This window comes from Parus major, chromosome Z, assembly GCF_001522545.3.
Source record: "Parus major isolate Abel chromosome Z, Parus_major1.1, whole genome shotgun sequence".
NCBI classification, from domain to species: domain Eukaryota; kingdom Metazoa; phylum Chordata; class Aves; order Passeriformes; family Paridae; genus Parus; species Parus major.
The window spans coordinates 60,114,901-60,130,088 of NC_031799.1; positions in this window are offsets into that span (position 1 = coordinate 60,114,901).

Genomic DNA, 15,188 nt, shown 5'->3' on the forward strand with positions numbered 1-15,188 from the left:
TTCTACCAGCAAGAAGTAACAACAACTCAATTGCTATTTTGTTAAGGTTTTGTTTGAAGAAATAAAAAATAAAACACTTTTCAAATACCAGATCACATTAAAAAAATATATATTTAGAAATATAAATGGCCACTCTAACCCTATTTGATGCAGGAGCACTGCCTAGTGTAAAGAAATCACAGGAGGTTTATATGTATACACTCTACAGAAGTATTTTACTATAAAAGCAAGGACCCCTGCTGGCATATGTAATTTAATGTGCAGCATGCCTCTCCTAATTCAATCAGGTCTCTACATCCCTTCTTTCATATTCTGCTTGTATTCCATGTGCTAAAGCCATCAAGATTTTCAGGATGAAATGAATGCTTGTATTAATCCAGCAATTTCCATTTAAAACACAGCATCGATTTGATTAATAAGGTTTGATGCTGAATAATTATACGGCAAATATGTAGGATACAGAAAAACCACAGATGTGACCATCAGCTAAAGCCTTGTGGGAGAAGGGGGTCAAAGGGAAGCAATGGCCATGACTGAGGTGATAAATTTTTGGCTTTTCTCTTATGCAATTAACAAGCAATGCTGCTATTAATTTGCCACCCTCAGAGTCATCACTGGTCAGATGTGTCAGGGTCAAGGGGCAGAGGGGCAGAGCAGGGGTCAGCATCGCAGCAGCCCTGAAAAAAAATGAGAAAATGAAAGAAATCCAAATTAAATGGTAGAGCACACTTTTAGCAGTGTAGCAGGGGGTGGGGCATCCCTTTAATGTTAAGACTCCAGGTTTAGAATAATAAAAATGTTCTCTGCACATTTAATTCAAAGTAATCAATCTGAGGCACAGCAGTTGAGCATCCAATAAAAGAAAATCAATGTGGTCTCTACAAGAGAAGACAAACAATGCCAGCTTTTACTAAAGGGATTATAGGTTAACATTTATTCATTGTATTGTAATCTGATGTCAAGTGGTATAAAATCAAGCCAACAATCCATTACCACCTGTTATAGGCTAGGTGCTGATGTCATGCAAATTGACTTTTCATAGAACTTAGTAAATCATTTCTGTGTTCTAGCTATAGAATGCTTTTATACAGTTGCTGAACTTCAATAAATTCTATTTCATACTTGTAGTGAGGAATATCAAAAGATAAATATTTGTCATTTCAAAGCACAGTTTAAATTTTTGCATGGTTTCCTTGCAATTCCTATCATTAATTAATCAAATGGAGTGTAGTTTGTCTTTGGTTAGTAACAGGCAAAAAAAGCCTTAATTTGAGAACTGAATCCAGGTAGTAGCTCTCCAGCTCTCTCGTTTTGTCCTACTTATCTCCCGTGAATGTTATTAATTTTCAAGTATAATAAATTGACAAAAGAAGTCAGTTTTTAAAAGATGTCTATGCTGTTTAGAGATAATCGCTGTAATTTGTAATAAATCACTTTACAAGGAAGAGGGATTCCATGTAAATGTCAGCTCTCAAAAGAAATCTTTGACAATGAAAGGCCAAATCCTGTTTCTGAGCAAAATCAATTGGAATTTGTCGGTGATGTTGATCAGGGTGAAGTAAGGCTCATATATCTGCCTTTAATAAGCCACAGTAAAAGGAGTAAAGCCTTCTAAATGATGTATCATAAAAAAAAGGATTTGTATCCATCAAAAGCATTTTCTAGGTGTTAATTCACAGGAATATAGGGGGCTTGGGCATGTGGCTCAAAAGCCAAATTTTTCCTGTTGGTTGCTGACTGTAATAAAAATCACTTAATCATATCAGCTGGGACAAGGGTAAGCACAGTGCTCTTTACAAGTCTCAGGAAGAGTCAGTACTCTTGAGTTTAACATAAAGCGAAATACCTATAGGAGTTGTCAAATGTAATGTTATTTTTGAAGCAGTCTGGTTTGCTGTTAGGGTTGGGTCACTTTAATGTGTGTGGAAAAACATTACCACATGTTTGAAAATAGTGCTGATATTCTGCAGATTGTATTGCACTGCAGCTCTCTGCTACTTCAAAACACTTCAGAATTTACACAGCGGTAGGAAGGGAAATTGGACATGACACTACTTTAATTATAAAAGCTAAGTTTGGTTTTGCCACCCTTGACACAACAGAATATTTTAGCAAGGAAGATATTTTTCTTTTTTCACCTTCTTTTATACTTAACCTTGTGGTTCTAAAAGGAAATTAAAGCTCTAAAGTTCTCAATGTCAAAGTGTCAACCCTCTAACAGGCCAATGAGGGCAGTGGAAACTGCTTGAGAAATGGAAAATAAGAGTAAAAAATTATTCTGTGGATTTGGAAACGATAGAAAATGAATGCAGTGTTTTTCCTTATTTTGCTTGGTTAATTATTGCACCATTATACAAGTCGTTGCACAAATTTCTTCCTCAGTTTCCCCCTCTCTAAAAGAGCAAAACTTTCTGTTGCAACATTTTTCAGCTTTTTGCTATGCAAACCCAGATGACTACTACAAGACGAAATCTCTTTTAGGGACTGATGCTAAGGGCTGCTCAAGGCTCAAAATTCAGCTGTGTGTAAAACATTCATCTAGAATTTTTCTCCAGTTAAATTTAGGTTAAAATAAGTGGGAAAAACCCATTAGGATTTCCCCCTATTTCTCTGCCATAAAGGTGAGGCAGCCTTGAATGCCCTCCAAAGTCCATGAATTTTCAGACTTGGCACATTTTGTCAAGCCTCTCTGCTTTCTTCTGTGCTGTCTGCATTTTCTACAGGCAGTGCTGTGCTTTTTCTGCCCGTGGCTGCCTAGCTTGAGGGCCGTTTCTGTGACATCCTAAGCATCAGTGCCAAGTGAAAAGCTGTGCTGCAGAATTGTTAGTTCACCCCCATTCACACCCATTTTCACAGTGTCACCAGCTTTGCCATGGAAGCTGCTCCAAACCTAAAAGTCTGGCCATTAGAATTCAAATTTTAAAATGTCAGAGTAAAGTAGGTAGCTTATATCCTCCACACCTATCATCAAAATGAAGTTCTAGTGCTTCTTCCCTCTCTTAACAGAGGATCATTATGCAGGAGATCCAAAATGCATGACAAAAGTGTGAAAACAAGACAATGGCCAGACACAAGAGGCTGATATTAGAATAAAATACTCTTCTTACTGGAAAATACTCTGATTTTCAGTTTTTGAATACTTTATGCTAAGGTTTTAAGAAAAAAGGGATAATGGACTGGCCTGAAGAAGGCCATCATAGACCCTAGGGCACTAAAAAGCATCCTGCTTTCAGATTTTTGAGCTGAGGGCCACAAAAGGTCTGTCTGTTGTAGGCTTCTGTACAATTCTAGTTGACGATGGGGTTTAGATAGATATATCTAAACAGTAAAGTTGATAGAATACTGTGGGCTGAGCAGCAGTTATTATGCTTGTTGTTGTGAGACTTCAATTCATTATTGTAACAGAACGAGACAACACAGCAGCTGCACAGGACACAGTTGTAGTATTGATTTGGCTTCTCAAAAGTCTCAGGATGCAGAGTGCAGACAAACATGCACAAACATCACTCAGCTCCCCTGACTGTGTTATGTACTTCCTATACCTCCAACTAAGGCAACCTCAAGATACAGCAAAATGTCTCTTTAGTTGAAGGCAGACAGCACTCCAAGCCTGACTCTAAGGGGTTGTGCAGATGTGGTGACCTTTCTTCCAGAGACCACATTTCACACTCAAATTGCCATTAGAGCTCTGTGCTCCCTCGAGGCCTACAGTCAACTTTTGTGTCAGCTCTCTACTGAGGTTAAAAGTCAGCATGGCATTGTGCCCACCCTGCATACTAAACAGAGTTAAGCAAAAATAAAAGGCAGATCAGCCCTCCGTCCAAGAGAAATTGCATCTTTTTTAAAATATTTTTTTAATACAACCTATTTACCTAAATGCAATATCTAACTAGGCTAGTGGGACTTCCCTTGATGTAAACTGTGAATGCACAGGAAATGCTGCACTTTTCTTGCTCTAAATAAGCTATAAAATTCAGCTCTAACAAAAGCAGCCTCTACCTGCACCTAAAGTAAATGCTTTTTGGAAATGCAGAATAGGAAATGAAGGGCTTTATTTCTTCTTTTAGGGTAACCTAAGCAGAACATTTCTGTGAGCAGTTTCTGTGGTGTCAGACACCCAACTTTGATCATTACACAGAGCATTTCTGCAGTCCTTCAATGTGAGCTACCATAGGCTCTTGGCCAGAATAAGGTCTTTGATCCTTGTGCACACATTACAGAGAATTCCTGCTAAAGCTTAGTAACAGTTATGCTATGAAGCTCAACATAGAATTTGTTATATGGGGGCCTTTCCATAAAGCAACATTTTGGACCCAAAACCTTCATCACCACTGTGGGCGCACATGCTTTCAAACGCAAATGCCAAATTTCACATCTTAGAGCGACCTGCCAGCAATAGGTGTGGAAAATACAATGGCTCTGGAGAAAGGAAGGGTGCTTGCAAAATTCTCACCCCCTTTGAAGTAGAGCCCCACGGTCTTCCTAAACTCCCAAAGCTCTCATGTGCAGACCTGGTATGGCAAAAATGAACTTGATACAAAGAATCTCATGTGGGAGCTCTGCCTCGCTCTAGAAGCAGTGAACATCCATCAGCCTGTAAAAGGAACAAACATTTTAATCTATTTCAAAAGCAACATCTGAGTAAAGGAAGCTTCAATTTGCATTGAATTCCTTAAAGCTGCCCACTTGGAAATAATCTTTCCATATGTAAAACCGTATTCCTATGGCTGTAAATGGTAATGGTGAAAAATACTTTCTCAAAAACGGTTTGAAGAAGACCTAAAATGTCTTCTCTGAATTAAAATGAATATATTATTACTTGTGAAGGCCTATTGATGTATAAGAAAAGCTGTGTCCCCACAGGTCAGTGGAGATTTCTGAAAACTTGTATAATGAGACATTTAACCTACCTGACAGAGGTTTTAATCAAGATGTTGGGAGAAATCAGATATGTTTAACCATTAATTAGACATGTTTATAAACTGCTCAGAAATTGCTTCCTACTACTAAAGCAAATTTCCTACATAGACAGTGTAGGAAATAGGAAATATTTCTGTCAGCAACAGGTGGTTTCTCTTTAAAAAGCAATACCATTTTAAAGGAAGGCAGCAATTTTCAGTTGATTAGAGGAATGTTTTCCTATCTGCAGCACCCCAAATTATTTCCCCATTCTTTGGTTATGTAGAGTACTGGAAGATTAAGTTATTAAAGCATCTGCTATAACATTAAATGCAATAAATACACAAAGCCCCCTCCCAGCCCAACAGCAACAGCATTCTGTAGCTTGTGTCACAAGTCTTCCATATAGCTACTAAACACCTCATTAGACATGAGTTTTAAAAGTTAAGGAAAATAGCTGCCTTAAATGCCACCATGGCTGGTGGTTAACTGAATTGGTTGGGCAAGGAATTCAGTGGACAGCTGTACCTATAAAATATCCTGTACATACTCATAGCTGGAAGTTGAGTTCAGTAAATTATGAATGATATCTATTCTAACTCCCTCATAAGCTTGTATTACAAGCTTTGATATAAGGCTTCTTGATCTTGTCTCAAAGCTAAAAGAATATCCATTTTAATATGTTTGGGTCTCAAGGAAGTTATTGAGCTGGAAAAGAACTCAATGTCAGAAAAACGCTTTTTTTGCTGCATTCCCCAAAAAACAAAAACAAACCAAAAACCCCATAGCCCATAAATAGTTTTGTTATGTGTTTGTTGGATCTATTGTCATTCTTTTATAATGAGATGGAAAAGTAGATGTAGGTTACCACCTTCTTTGAATTTGGTCATCCTCTTCCAAGAGGCTTTGTACACTGCAGACAACCTGCTTCACAAAGCAAACCCCAATTAACATTGTATTTCACAACCTGTTGCAAAAAAGGAATGTTTTCTGTATGTGTCACCATATTTGCAGTCCTATGCTAAATCAGTAATGAAGTGATAGTCTCTGAAAAAAAACTGCTTCAGACCAGCAAGAGCAAAGCAAATGTTTTTCCTGGATGCACGCTGCAGAGATCTTTTGCCCTTTCCCTGTCTAGTCTTTAGTCTGCTCTCTCCAAGTCCTGCACAAATACATGAGAAGAGGCTCATCATTCTGGGGTGTTTGCTCCTTTCTCTTTATTATATATCTCAGTGATATCTTTCTTCTGTTGTTCTTCAAGCCATTGGCATGAAATTTTGTTTCAACTCCATTTACTTATTGCAAAAGATCGTGGTAGGATTTTCTGGCAAGTAAGAACTATTAATAATAAGTTCCTGTCATATTAAAAGTCAGCTGACTGAAATGAAATATAAAACCTCATGTTGACTTTCTTATGTCTGTTTGTTTCAGAAGCTTCAGATCTTCGGCTAGAGTAGTGGGGGGATGTTATTTATTTGGGCTTTTTTTAAAGAAAGATTAGTTTGCACAAGAAGCTCACAGCTATAAAAGTAGGAAGATTTTTGATTACCATCTATCGGCCCCAAATGAAGTCTTATGATAAAAGACCCAGAGTATTCTTCAGAAACAAAAAACAATAAATAGTGAAGAGTGTAGTAGGTTTTGAAAAAATCTATTGAACTTTTAGGCATAGGGATTATTATAGGTATTTATTTGTCCATTCTTCTATAATGCGTTGCATTTGTCAAGCCAAGCAGCCCTGAGAGGGTCATTCCAATCTATCAGACTGATAGAGAGTGGTGTGAACCAAGGAAATTCTCCACATTTCAGCAGCCATGTTCTTTAATCTAATGCAAACCTTTGGGTAATTAGCCAAATATGGCAGAGTAGTAGCTCCAGAAAAAGTCACAAAATTTTTGGGCTAACACTGCACAAAATGGCACATTTTTCTCACCAGCTTTGTGGAGACAAAGGCTTTTATTCTTCTAATTCTCAGTGTGCACTGAAAGATACATCAATTTTCATAGATACATACATTATAATTTAAAACAAAAACTCATCATTAAAACACCAGAAATATTTGTCTAAAGTCAGTAAACAATAAAAAATTAAAATAATAATAATTATAATAAATAAATAAAAAATAAAAATTAAAAAATACAACTGGGCACTACAGATTATATTTCAGCCTCAAACAGGTTTGCAGCATCTTCATTCTTGTAGGAAAATCTTCATTCCTTGGAGTGCTGTCTCATGAGACAAAAAGCAGATAGGTAAAAACAGTAACATCCCTGCTCTTTTGGTCACCACTTCAATGTGGCAGGTGCCACCCTAAAAATGTTTTGGCAGGAACATCCACTTGATTTGGCATTCCACAACAAGAACAGCCACTACTCCCAGCTCCTTTTTTCTCTCCCAGCTCCACTTAGGCAGGATTCCTATGTGAACTTGAGTGGTCACATGTGACCCATGGAATCAACCCCTGGGGCAGGGGGTCCTGTAATGCAACGAGTAAAAAGCAGAATTACAGCATGAGAACAGAATCATCTAGAGATGATGGAAACACACATTTTATTTTAAATAATAGGATTAAATACTTCTAATTTTTTCATCCTTAGTGGTAAAACTGATCATGTAAATTTCTTTCAAGTTTCACATATATCCAGCCAGCAATAATGAATACCACTATATCAGTATAAAAAAACATTAAAAATTGCTACAATAGTGATCCCAATGATCTTGGAACACTTTCTACTTAACAATTTTTAAAAAGGAAATGAAAGAGGGGATGAATCTTAACAGAGAAACACAATCATGTTGTGCTTTGTAATAGGGTAGTATTTTTTGTTTGTTAGATTGTAAGGAGTGTAAAGCTTCCTTCTTTATCTTGTATAATATGAGGCCAGCCAGACTCCATCTAATGCAGTAATATTGTAATATAAAGGCACTATGTGCCAGGCTTCCATAATATATCATTACAACAACAATGTACACATTATTGCAGAAGTACTGGTCCACCCTAAATATGCCATTATAACCAATATAGGAACCATTAAATAGCAAAATTAATAAATAAATAAATAAAAATAAATACAGCTAATGAAGAGAGCTGTAACTTTTTAACTATATCAGGTATCCAGGCACGAAAAGGTCACATTTTTTCATGAAAACCACACTCCACAGTAGTATTAAAATTAAGGTTTTGTAAGCAGTGATGTATATGATCCCGTAGATAAAACAATGTTTACTCCACCCCTGAAAAGGGCTCAGAAAATAGCATTGAAACCACTTGTACATGGAACACATTAATGTCGGCTCTTGCTGCATGACTTTTTAGGACAAGAGGGTTGATTTTGGTAACCTTAAATCCATAAGAAATACTAGTTTTATCATACCTTTTACAAACATTAGACTCCATCTATCAGAGCTTTGAAAGCTTATTTATAATGGTCCCACCTACAGCCACTAACCCCCACTTCTTACCTAGGACATAATTAAACTACTCCAGATCCTCATTAACCTGTTCCTTTGATCTCTGCAGTGATGATATGCAAAGCCATCTTATAAGGCCTCATCTCTTGCTATTGGTTGGGATTTTTGATAACTGTATGCAGAGTTCTGAGGAAGCAAAATCTATTGAAGATTTTCTCAAGCTATGGAGAAATCCAGCTCAAAAGACCAATTTAAAAAAATCCACGTACTGAGTGAAGTGCCTTCATTAGGGTCCAAGGCCTAAAAGAAAATACCAGTCCAGGGAAATGCTGAAGGTCTGTGAGTGACCTTTCTTTGGTTTTAATCACTGAAACTCCCGACAGCTTAATAAGTTGAAGGTGCTAGATCACAGTCTAACTTAATAAGGCCCCACAGCAGAGTCTTGGCCACCTTTGATTGCTCCCATAAGTCTTAGCACATCTGGTACTCTGTCCTTGGGTGAGAAATGTTTTCCATAACTTTCCCTATGTTCACTACCCCGCATGTGAATTATTTTTATTAAGCCAAAAATGATACAGCACTGTGTATCTGTCTAAGTTTTTGCAGTTTTCCATCACCATCCAACTGAGAGAGATGACTGTTTTCTCCAAAATAGAATTAAACAAGGTTCATCACAAGAATTTCCTTAGCTTTTTCCTTCACCACCATTTGTTTTGTTGAGAATCACATGGGTCAACCTAACCTTCAGCTGTGACACAAGATTAAAGGGCTGAAGATTACAACATGTTAGGTAGGAATCATCTGCAATCTGCTACTTTTGTTCTGTTTCAAAAATTACAACACACAAGGGCAAGCACAGATTTGACTAGGAAGCTTGGTTTTAAGTAAACAGTAAACCAAAATCCATCTTAATGTAACTGGAAAATGTTTTGTTTTTTGTTGTTTTTTTTAATACATAGTTTAGCTATAATGTAAATTAATATAATATGTGAATTTGTATATGGAAATTCTGGATAAAATTAAAAAATGGCATCATCTTGTAATGACTGTTCTATATAAGTGTTGTACTCTGCTACACACACATACAAGTATCCAGATGTGTAGGAGAATAATAAAGAGTACAAAAAAAATATAAACCACTCTGCCAAAAATTTTGTTCCTGACAGATCTCATTTTACAAAATTTTCCTATATTTTGAATATATAGTAGTAGTTTGCTTTCTATTTTCTTCAGACTCTTTTCTATTCACAGTTTTATGGCCTCTCAGCAGATTCAGTCTGGGCTGAAAAAAAACTGTTTAAGTGGTGTCAGTGATCCCTTTTCTTCCCATCTCCTTCTAGAATAAGCATTCAGAGTAGGTTTTCATTTTCATATACTTTGGACTGCTGTTATTCTTTAATGCACAGTGTAACATTTTTCTTGGAAAATTAAGATGATGCAATGCATCATGCTCTGGAAGTATAGGCTGGTGACATTTGCAGAGATCTTCACACGAATTTTGTAGGATTTGGTTCCATAATTTTCTCCAGCCCTTGAGAATGGTTTTGTACACAGGTCACGTAGCAGATTTTTGGACTTCTGTACACATAAGTGAAAAGTGTGTTCATCTGAAGGGCTAGAAAATTAGTAAATGCACGTGACTTCACCTATCTTTTTTCTATTATTTATTGCAGTACTATGTCTCAAAACTGGACTGCTGAACAATTAATGAAATTGTGCTGCTCTTACAAGGGACATGTAAGGTTGGTGTCAGAGCTTTTTTTGAAAATTAATACTCTGATTTCAATTTCTGTGTGGCATTCATAGTGCTTTCTGTAAGGCAGAACTGGTAAAATAACTATCAGTCTTTCTTTTGATTTTTTAATTAGTGCAGAAAAATATTTTACAAATGATAAAATTATTCCCAAATATCTGGTCTAAAAATAGGGGAATATAAAATTCAGAGGATCTGGTTTACTTGTAACCATTTTTAATTGATTCTGTCATGGCCTAGGTTGATTCCATGTGTGGTGTTTTAAGATAATCTCTCCCTGATAATTGTTTGAAAAGACAGGAAAAAGGAACTACTCAATAAATCTTGACACATGCTCCCAAAACCCCATGTCATTAAATAGGTGCTCATGTGAGTAGCCACAACCTTCTAAAGTACTCCTCACTCATTATCAGCATCTTCATAAGACAAAGATTCTGCTGTAATAGAAGCAGAACTTTGGTGACCATTCTGGGCCTGATTATTGTCTGTTTAGGAGTGGCCAGAAAGGATATCCAGGGGTGAGAAAGAAGAGAGAAAGTTTATGTGTTAGTTGCTTCAGTACTGCCCTAGTCTTTACTTACTTTCAACTCAGAGAATTCCCAAATTTGAATGGATTTTTATTGCAAATGTCATGTAAATTCTGTGTAATGCTCAATAGATTCCTCTTCTATGAAATTATTCAGTGTGACTTAAGCCCACCTGTAGTTACAGACTCCCTTGTGTTCTCTCTGGTAAAAAGAAGCCTTTTTCCACATGTAACTTCTGATCTAACTTCTACTTCTTTGATGCCTACTTTTCCAGGTTAGAAGAGATAGTGAATAATTAGCCTGTGGTAAGCCTTGGAGTGCCACTCATGGACTTCGTAACTATACCAAAGTTCTCCCAACCTTTGTTCTCTCTGTTCCAGAGTTCTGTGTGAACATATCTCATAACAAATTGGTGAAGTAGGCCCTTAGTGACCACTCTCTACCTACCAACTGCAATGCATTATCCATGAAGATTATCCAAATGCCTTTTTGGGTCCCTCTAGCTCTTCTGAGCGACAAAATAAGGCTGAGACAAGGGGAGGTATCACATGGGAGTTTTTTATTCCCTTTACAGTTTGCTATTAAGTCTTGCCCAGCTAAAGTGGTTAGCTGGTCATCCTAAATTCAACTCATCCTAAATTCAACCAGCTCATCTCCATTTCCAAAGAAAAAAACTCATTGAACATTGCAATCTTTTTTTTTTTTTTTATAGCAGGTTGCATTAAAAGGTAAGGAAAACAGGCAGTTCTATCAGACTCTGGAACTAGTTTCAAGATCTCAAACATCTTTTTGCTGGGTACAGATGTCAAACAATTACAGGTACACCCTATTTTGGCTGATCCAGAAGCTTTCACAAGAAAGAAAATAACAGTTTATTTTGTTATTGGGTGTAATGCTGCAAGATACAAACCTTGTATGAGAGATTTTTCTGACCAGTTCAGTGTTATTCATTACATCATTTTAATTGCAGGCTCTTTATTTTCCTATCCTACTAAAAATGAGAGAGGTAAAAACCCAATAGTTGCTATTCCTTATCATTAATTTTATAATCATTAGCTTATAGTGCAATTATTCTTATGGCTGTTTGACTGATTTTCTGCTTTTTTTTTAATACCTGTCACCATTAGAAAATTCATAGCTCCTCCAGACTGAAGTTTCTGAAGTTTATAATAAAGATAAGACCTTTAAAAAAGAAAAAAATTATTAAAAATTACTTCAGTGTTAATTTAACTAATTTTTTCCTGAGGCTGCTGAGTGTAGCCTGTGTAATTCAGCAACAGACTTTAAAAGGCTATACATGGAATAATATTATTTGCAATCAAGCAATGAACTCAAACTGGCTCCCAGCCGCATGCTTTGACTCATGTTCATTGGACATTTAGTTTCTTTGTCCAATTTAACCCAGCCAAATTTGAGGGATACAACAGAGGCATCTAATTAAAATCGTAATTGCTTTAGGTTCTCTTGCTCATGAGTAGTGAAAGAGGGACATCTGGGAGACAATTCAGGTTTTAAATACAGGTTTATTTGTTCTTTGATATGTGTGTCTTTCTCCATTGACTAGCGGGGAGGAAGAGAATAATTGCAATTCTAATTAAATGCCTCTTTTACATGTCTAAAATAAGCTGAATCCAGATTTCTTTGCCTTAACTTCCTTTTGTAAAACAAGTTTAAATTGTACTTCTCTGTGAATATGTAGCACCATGCATGGCTGTAATAAAATTTTAGTTATCTTTGTTCTGTCCATTATTATCAATAGCAGTACGTCCTGGGGTGACGTTATGATGCTTGTATCCCCAGTTGTCTGTTCTGTTTATTCTGGATCTTAAGTTCTGCACGTTTAAGATGGTTCCAAGAGCGAAGTGGGGAAGGAAGAAGCTGCAGTTTATTTTCAGAAACAGCACTGACTCCTCTGCCTTCTGCTCCTGGGCTGTGCTGTCTGCAGCACGGACAGACAGAGAGCGCTCTCCTCTGCTTCTGTCTCTTATACACATCTAGATGTGTTTCTTGGGTCTGTTCAAACCTGCTCTGGACTGAAAACCCAGACAAACCCCAGGAGCTCACACCTGTGGCCCACAAGGGGCTGGGATGTGGCATATTCCAGTGCCAGAGGGACTGATAAGAGACTGAGTGAGCCAAGATACACCCCACGGCAAAGACTTTCTGGATTTGCCATCTCTTCAAACAGAGAGAGGTTTTATTGTTTAATATTATTCATTTTTATGCTTGTGAATACTTTGCTTGTTAAATAAACAGTTTTTTCCACTTTTCTTCAAGAAAATCTTTTTCCCAAACCAGTTAAAGAAAGAGCACTTGAATTTGTTATCTAGAAGAACCTCATTTAGGATTTTCCTCCCAAAATTTGCCCAAACCAGGACATAGAATCAACAGCAGACTCACCTAACATAAAGCTATCTTTCTTCATAAAAGCTGAGACACTAAGATTTGAAAAAGTTTTAATGACATATTTTGTGTCTAACTGGGAGTCAAACCTGTCCAAGGGTTTGAGGGAGGCTCATCTCATGAAGCCCCTTAGAAATACCAAGTGATGTTACTCACAACTGAAGAGAGTTTTGAAGAACTCAGAAGTTTATACTAAATGCCTGCTTACTCAGATCTCCTCCATTGTACAGCTTGCCCAGACCAGAAAACCCTCCCCACTGAGAAATGATCAATTTTTTTCACTTTTACCATTTCCCTGGTATTGCTCAGAGATACAAATACCACTGCCTGTGGCCAAACAGCACCACTACTAACACATAACACATCCTGCTAGCAATACATTACACCTGCTCATTTCTGGACCCTCTCGCAATGGTGGTCTTGCCAGACTCATGGAAATATGAGTGCATATGAGCAAGAAAGAACTCAAGTTAATTCCTCCTACATCCTACACTTCTCAGTTCAAAAAAAGTCTCTTTCTCTCTCTTTCTCTGCTCTCTATTAGCAGCTACAAGAGTAATACTATCTTTTTTTTTAAGTCAGGGGAGTTAGGTTGGAGGATCTCCCCCATGCAGCTGCAGATATGAGACAGGTTTTAGCAGCTGAAGTACAAAGGAGGGAAAAAAAGCTGTTTAAAAGAATATCACCTGGCTTTTTGCCCTACAAGAACTTTCCTTCTTTTGTTGGAGGGTTCAAGGCTGTCTTCCTTTTGCTCTTTTGGGTTTAATACCTTTTGTACCCCTTCCACTCTCTGTCCCCCAGGTGGTCTACATGGCTGCTGATTGAGGTCAGCTGCAAGATATGTAATGTCCCGAGTACAGTGTAACAGCCTTCATCCTGATGTTAGAGTTACAGCCCCTGGAGGCTGGAGACATTATTGTTTTCTGGCTGACTGACCTCAGCCAACAGTTGTTCTGGTCACCCAGCATGAACCCACCTACCAAAGGCATTAGAGGAACGCTCTGCACATTCTTTTTTGAGCAGAAACAGTTCTGCTTATGTAAGTGAGAGGGCAATATTGATAGAGTGATGTAGGTGGGCAGGGCAGGATCACCAGTCTCCTGCAAGGCTCAGGGCAGAGCTTGGGTCTCCCAGATAGATGGAGGCTCCAGGAGCTGGAGAGGTTCTGTGAGCTCCTGCCCACAGGGCTGAGCTACTGCTGTGCAGAGCCCTGAGGCAGCTGAAGAGGACAGGAAAAGATATTGCAGCTCTAAAGCATCAGATTTTTCTTCATCCTTCCTGCAGCCCATCTGACAAATAAATAACTTTGTCCTTGTTTAGGTATATTGACACCCAGTCTGATGCAAATACAGCTCTTCTGTGTTCCTAGAAAACTGGACACAATATTTCTTTAACTCACAAAATGGCAGAGATGATCTGTTTCAAATCAAATCAACCATTTAGAAATCTTCTCCTCTCTTTTACTGGTGAAGAGCTTGGACTCGGGATAACCTCCCTGCTCAAGGCACATGTTTCCAGTAGCTGGTGGACAGGGACAAGATGATGCTCTACAGTGCACTTCAGCATCCTCCCAAACCTCTTTTTTAGTTAACAATGGAAAATCAAGCCATGCAACTGTTTCAATCTGATGAGAACTAAATATGGAGGCATTCATTAACTGCGTAATAGAGACACCAAACTCTTGAGTTCCTTGTGAATGTGTGCTGGTGAGTAGAAAATCAATATACTTCACACTCCTCTCAACATATAGTATGTATACTATTACAGAAAGAAAAAGACAGTCATAGATTGATCTATTTTGCAGAAGTATCAAGGATTTATCATGGTGGTTCTCACGTGAGTCAGTAGCTCAGCACACGCCTTTGATGGAAGTGCTTGTTTTCCTTCTCACACACTGGTAAGGTGCAGGATTCAGAAAAAGGAAATTGACCTCACACAACACAATATCCTCAGAGACAGTCAAAAAATTTAACAGTTTGGATGGGAAAAAACATCACTTTTGGATTTTCCATGGATTGTCACTGGGTTTTGCCAACACCATAACCCGAATCTTGAACAGCAAACTCATTAAATTGATGTGGGGGTATGAAAGAGAAAAAGGGAAGATCAATTCCTTATCATATTCCTCACTGTGGGAAGAGGAAGACAGATCTTTCATTTTTTGTTGCAACTTACTTCAGGCACTTGACTTTGTA